Source organism: Suncus etruscus, chromosome 18 (assembly GCF_024139225.1).
Source record: "Suncus etruscus isolate mSunEtr1 chromosome 18, mSunEtr1.pri.cur, whole genome shotgun sequence".
NCBI lineage: Eukaryota > Metazoa > Chordata > Mammalia > Eulipotyphla > Soricidae > Suncus > Suncus etruscus.
Genome location: NC_064865.1, coordinates 44,010,789 through 44,017,756, shown reverse-complemented (window position 1 = coordinate 44,017,756; position 6,968 = coordinate 44,010,789).

The following is a 6,968-nucleotide window of genomic DNA, read 5'->3' as shown; positions in this document are numbered from 1 at the left end:
CAGGCCTGCACTCCTAGTGCCCCGTGGTCAAGTTTTTATGGTCAAGTTAGAAATTAGTTGACTTTTGAGATATTTTTGGGATATTTACAGAGCTCCAAGGAATAAAACAAAGAATCCAACTGAGATGTGTGTGTGTGTGTGTGTGTGTGTGTGTGTGTGTGTGTGTGTGCAGTAGGAAGAGACCATCAGGAAATCAGTCGCCACAAACACCATGACAATGTCAGTTCCTTGAAAACAAGTTTTACAGCATGTTGTTTTGGAGAAGCCTGGGCCACATGGCTTCCTATGCTGATTACAGCTTTAATGTGAGACCCCTGGGCCCAGCACAGCATCTGAGCTCAGCAAGCCCTCCCCAGTGCATCAGCCTGATGCATGGCCTCCAATCTCCCAGACCCCATATCTCTCTGTGTCTATGCTGTGCCTGGCAGCATGTCACAATTAAAGGACCCATCAGCATTTCCATTCTAAACATTCCCTTTGGAAGGATTTATATTTGTCCATTAAAAATACACTGAGGAGGGGCCGGGCGGTGGCGCTAGAGGTAAGGTGCCTGCCTTACCTGCGCTAGCCTTGGACGGACTGCGGTTCGATCCCCCGGCATCCCATATGGTCCCCCAAGCCAGGAGCGACTTCTGAGCACATAGCCAGGAGTAACCCCTGAGCGTCACCGGGTGTGGCCCAAAAACAAAAAACAACAAAAAAAAATACACTGAGGAGCTGCTGGAACATAGAATATTGACATGCAAGTACTTTTTAGAAGGGTATTTATTATTGGGTTAGTGAGGTATCTGTACATATATACGTGGTATGTATATGTACATGTTATGGAGTTGGCCTAACCTGATTTGTTTGTAAGCCAGCAGAAAATATCATACAAAAACCTAACACTTAGTACGCATCCCATCCTGCCCATTAAACTGGAAAATAATAGTCAAATAACCTGGGGAAGAAATGTGAAGCCCTTTTTCTATATAGCATAATCAGGTTCTCTGTGCCTTACTTCAACCCTAATAAACTGACTGTTATCAGCATAAATAAAAGACTTACAGATAATGCCTGTTCTAGTATCTTTTCTACCTGGTTTTCTGTGATGGGCTAAAGTTCTCTAATTCTGCTGACATATCAAGTACCCTCAAAGTAAGCCCTTTTGATAAGGAACTTCTCCACAGAAACAGTTCTGCAGCAATAACCCCCTCTTTTGCCGTTGCCATGGAAAGAAAGGTCCAAACCCCAACTACAAGTCACCCCAACAGTTGAAAACACACCACTGTTTGGATATCCATAGGGTTCTTGGGGGGACAGGTGGGAAGGGAGGCATAGAAAAATTATTTTTATTTAGTTTTGGAACCAAAATCAATGCGACAGCTACATTTAGAGCTAGAAAAGAGATCTTTGCTTGGAATTTCCAGGGCCACACGCAAATGTGGGCTTTGCTCATGAAACTACCTGTTTGAAAATGGGAGGGTCCTGACCAGGGCCTTTAGAATCAACCACCAGAAAAAAAAAACAACCATTTTGACTTTTAAAAAAGACCCTAGGGCCCAGATGTGTTGGGTTGCATTTTCCCAAAATGCCCAGTAGAACAAGGAGGAGCTAGGACTGGGACTCAATCGTTCACCCCAGAGCCAGTGAGCACAGGCATGCCCTTCTCTTCCATGGTGACACCCAGTAGAAAGTGAGGCCTGAATTAGAGTCGAAGAAAACAGTATTGACCTTTTGTTTTTGTTTCTTTGTTTTTGTTTTGGGGTCACACCCGATGACACTCAGGGGTTACTCCTGGCTTTGTGCTCAGAAATCACCCCTGGAGGCTCAGAGGACCATATGGGATGCTAGGATTCGAACCACAGTTGGTCCTGGGTTGGCTACTTGCAAGGCAAACAAACGCCCTTCTGCTGTGCTATCTCTCTGGCCAGACACTTTGTTTTTATTTGTTTGATTTTACCTAAAAAACAATTTTATCCACCCAGTACAGAAAGGAAGCTTATGTGTCTTTGTAAACAAGTGTGTGTGTGTGTGTGTGTGTGTGTCATTGTGTGTGAATGTATCAGATATCTATATATGATTGTGGGAGGAGATTTGTGTGTCTGCGTGTGCATTGCATGGTGTATGATGGTATATGTGTGTAGGTAATTGTGTGAGTCTGGGAGTTTTGGAGCGTGTGTGTGTGTGTGTGTGTGTGTGTGTGTGTGTGTGTGTGAGTGAGCAACAGCACCAGTCATATGTCATTGTTAGGCTTCCTACTGTGCCCCTTAGAACTCAAGAAGAAGGATAACAAGGAGATGAATCCAAGGGTTGCAAGTGACCTGACCCCAACTATCCTCACACTACTGTGGGGAGTACAGAGTCAGCTGGTACCCAGATCTCCCACCTCATTCTGACAAGAGGAGACAGAAAGGAATGCCTTGACAGAAAATAAGGTGGGACAGTGTGTTGAGGTGTGGGGGAGAAGCAGAGGACACCAGAGAGAACTGGACTTTCCACAACAGTTCATCAGAGCTGAAGCCTTATGGAGGTTACCTTTGGCAGAAGGAAGGTACATAAATGGTGTGTCATGTTTCACTTGACTTGCACCCCAATCACTACCTGGGCTAGATCATCTGTTGCTGGACTCATCTATTCTACTGTTTAGAGAGGTTGAATTAAGAGGAGTCAATGGGGGCCGGGAAGGTGGCGCTAGAGGTAAGGTGTCTGCCTTGCAAGCGCTACTGCAGGACGGACCACTGTTCGATTCCCCGGTGTCCCATATGGTCTCCCCAAGCCAGGGGTGATTTCTGAGCACATAGCCAGGAGTAACCCCTGAGCATCAAACGGGTGTGGCCCAACCCCCCCCCCAAAAAAAAGAGGAGTCAATGGTGCAGGCACCCTATCCCTCCCAGTTTATGGGAGCCTATGAAAGAATACATTCCCTTTCCCCCAAGGGATCTGAGAGTCCCTGGGAGGGAGCAGAGACCCTTCCCAGCCTTAGCATGTGTTGTCCTCCACAATGCCAGTTTTGGATATACCAAACTCTTCAGGAACTAGCTTTTACCAGGGAAGTTCTTAGTTTTTCTTGCTCACCCACATCGTTCTTTTAACTCCCCTTTGTCTTGTTTAGATCACTTTAGAGACCCCACAGTATATATGCCCTATTTCTTTTACAAAGCAAAATAAGATGGGCAAGAGCCATAGTACTACAGATAGGATGCTTGCCTTGCATGTGGCTGGAGCCCACCAGAAGTAATCCTGAGATAGAGCCAAAAGTCAGCCCTCAGTATCACTAGGTTTAGCCCCCAAATAAAGGGGAAAATACATTTTAGAAAAAAAAGTAAAGGGATCAGGTAGATAGTTGAAGTCTATGCCTACCACATAGGAGGTCTTGAGTTTGCTTCCCAATACTATCAGCCCCCCTCTCATCATCACTGGATAGGGTCCTGTGGCCTCTGAATTTGCCTAGGCTGAACATCATAGGTGTGTCTTCTTGAAACAAAAGCAAAAATGGGGAGTCTCCTATCAGTGGGTTTCACCTCTCCTTTCTCTTGGCTTCCCATTAGAATTTCAATGACTTCTGTCTGCTTAGGAAACAGCCTTTCCAGTGTTCTGCCACTCACGTCTCAAGAAAGGATGGCAGAATAAATTAGAACTCAAAACTCGGGGCCAGTGAGGTGGGGCATTAGAGGTAAGGTGTCTGCCTTGCAAGCGCTAGCCACGGAAGGACCGTGGTTCGATTCCCTGGCGTCCCATATGGTCCGCCCAAGCCAGGGTCAATTTCTGAGTGCTTAGTCAGGAGTAACCCCTGAGCATCAACGGGTGTGGCCCCCCCAAAAAAACTAATAAAAAGAAAAAACAAAACTCAAAACTCAGTCTTTCTTTCTTTCCATGAGTGACCTACCCAAGTGAGGAAGGTTGGAGACCCCTCACAATGTAAAAGGCAGGCCGGGTCCCACTATAAAGCTATATAGTTAGATGAACGTAACTGTTCCTAAGTTTCCTTAGTCATACAATTAGAAACACAACAAAACAAAACATTATGGTTACTGTGAGGATTGAATGAAATAGTGACAGATGTTTCCCGGATCCCTTACAGGTCCTCAGGGAATACTGATTTAGAGATTCAATCAGCTAAAGCAGAGGAGGCAACCAAAAACTGGTCTGGGTTTGGGATGATTTCATATCCTTTCTCTCTCGTGTACACACCACACACCCTAAATCACTTTCTTTATTCCAGGAAGAGACAAAAAACACCAATCTCCTACTTTTCTGAACTTGCAAAAGCCACCAACCTTCTCCCTCTTTGTATTTCAGGTGCTATGCAGCATGTGATTGATTGTCAAATCAGATTGTTGTATACCTGAAGTTCAAATAATGTTGCAAGTCAATGCTGTTTTATTTTAAAGACAACTCAAATAACTCTTAGCAGTCTTTGAAGGTAGACAGTCGTCAATGTGGGAGATAAATATTTGAGGATGCATCATTGCATCACTTTCAAAGGAAGTCCTGAACAGTCTGCCTCCACGAACTTTTGTCTATTTGGGTCACTGATGTATATAAGACTACCAGAAATGCTCCTTTTGATCTATCCATGGAATGAACATGCTAATGAATGACTACTTCTGGGATATCACAGCTTCTGAGATGACCAGTCTTCAAACGATTTCCTCCTCTACCACCTACAAGCAATGAGTCTCTAGGAAAGTCATTTATCCTCCCCTACCCAACTGTTTCCTTAACTCAAATATGCAGATATTCCCTTCAAGGAGATGTCTCAGCCTGCAGAGCAGAGACAACACCTGCAAAGGCAGTGATGAAGTAAGACAAAGGGATTGGGCATTCTTACAGTGTACCCAAGGGTACACCTTATTGGGGAGAGAAAATTCTCTCTGATGTTGGTAAGCTTGAAGTGTTATATATCTTCCAGCCCCTCAAGGTGGAGAGGAAAACCTAAATACCCATGAGTTTGGGTGCCAATTAGGGCTTCTTATAGGAATATTAAGTTCTTGTAGAAATACTTCCCATCCTTTATCAAATCATACTTCATAGCTCCAAAGTCATTGATAGACCCTAGGCTGGATGCTCTTGGCCCTTCACTCGCAAGGGCTTGTCCAGCTGCCCCCTGCCCAATTCTCAGCTCCTGCCCAATCTATCCAACTCAACTGGTTCAAGACTAGCATTTCTAAAGGCAATTCAATCTCACCTTCAGGGAATGGGAAACTACAACTACATGACCAAATTCTGGGCTCTGAATTGGCTAAACAATTTGGTCAGCTGGATGCAGATAGAATGTCTCAATTCTAGAAAGCTCCTGCCTTGCAAAACCAAATTTTTTCCACTGCTCAACACTCACAGAAGGCACTTGTATGACTTCGATAGAACTTGTATCGGAATAAATATTACTTTAGCTTTTAACTGCTAATTATATCAACATAAACTTAATTTATACTGATAATCACAGTCATAATGTGCTGCTGCCAAACATCCCCACTGATGCTTTGAGGCCTCGTGTAAACTCAGCCATTAGCAATCATGTAAATGCTCCCATTACTCATTAGGATACTGGCTAAAGGACTTCTCTAATTGACTTCCCAAAGTTCACAGAAGGCAAGAACAACAGAAAACCAGACCATATTACTCAATCAATTCCTACACACACAGTTTTGACAATAACTCTAAAGCTATCCATTTGATGACTAACACTGGGAAGCAGGCAACAACATCATCATAATTTTGAACTTTCTTTTGGGTGCATTCCATCAATAGCATCAACACTTGCACTCCGACAAATAACAGTTCATTCACACAACATGCCACTTTCCTCTCCATCGAAATTATTTTAATGTTTTTTCTGCATCTTGGAATTTTACACTGCCTTTGATTCAAGAGATTCAGAGTATCTTGCTTATTTGAACCATTATTTCTTTCCTTGAGGGCAGTTGAGTGGATATTTGCTAATAATACAAACTCTACTTTTTTCCCTCCTGAGGCAATAGTATCCCCATTTAACCTGAAACATTTTATACCAGAATACTATATTATATGATTCTCATAAAGTAGACACTACCTCTGACTCCAGGAGTGAAGCATATAATCTAGAACCATTCGATCAGCATATAAACATATATCACCCATGCCATATCCATAATGAAGAGCCTGGGATAGGCATGTAGACCAAGTCTAGCTAGTCAAAGTTATTGAGACAAAGTTTATGTAACAGGATCTATTTCCCATCCATGAGGAGAAGAACCCTGAAGACCCCAACCCCCAACCCCAAGGCAGGTCCTGACAAAGTCTTCTAGTATAGGACATGGTCTACATTAGAGAGAAAATCCAGGGATTGAGGCAAAGGGTTTGGACAATACTATAATTTTTTTGTTTTTGAGCATTCCAGCTGTGCCTGGATATTCCTCCTTGCTCTGTGTTCAGAAATAACTCCTGGTAGGTTTAATAGACCATATGGGATACCAGAATCAAACCTGGGCCAGCCATGTGGAAGGCAAATGTCCTACTTGCTGTGCTATTGCTCTGATCCCTTTATAGTTCTATCTTCAATACTACATATGATCCCCTGAGTGATCTCTGAGCACAAAACCAGAAGTAAAGTCTGGGTACATCCAGGTATGGTATATGTACATGCACACACATACACACACACACACACACACACACACACACACACACACAGAAATTATGCAGCCTGCTGAGGAGAGTGCCGGTAATAGCAGAAAAGTGGGAGAGAAACAAGTGCTTGTGGCATTGAAGCTTAAACTCTATAATTTCCCTGCACTTTTTACTGCACTTTTTACTTCTAGGAGTCAATGATCCCTGTATTAGTTAACCTAGCTGGGCTTACTGTACCCTGCAACCAAAAAAAAATCCTGGTAAACAGCAGAATCTGACTAGGCCCATTTGTTAGGTGAAGGTGTGTGGGCACAATGAATGATGCCGAGATGTTTGATCAGTAACAGGAAGTGCCAAAGAGAGAAGATTCCGTAAAG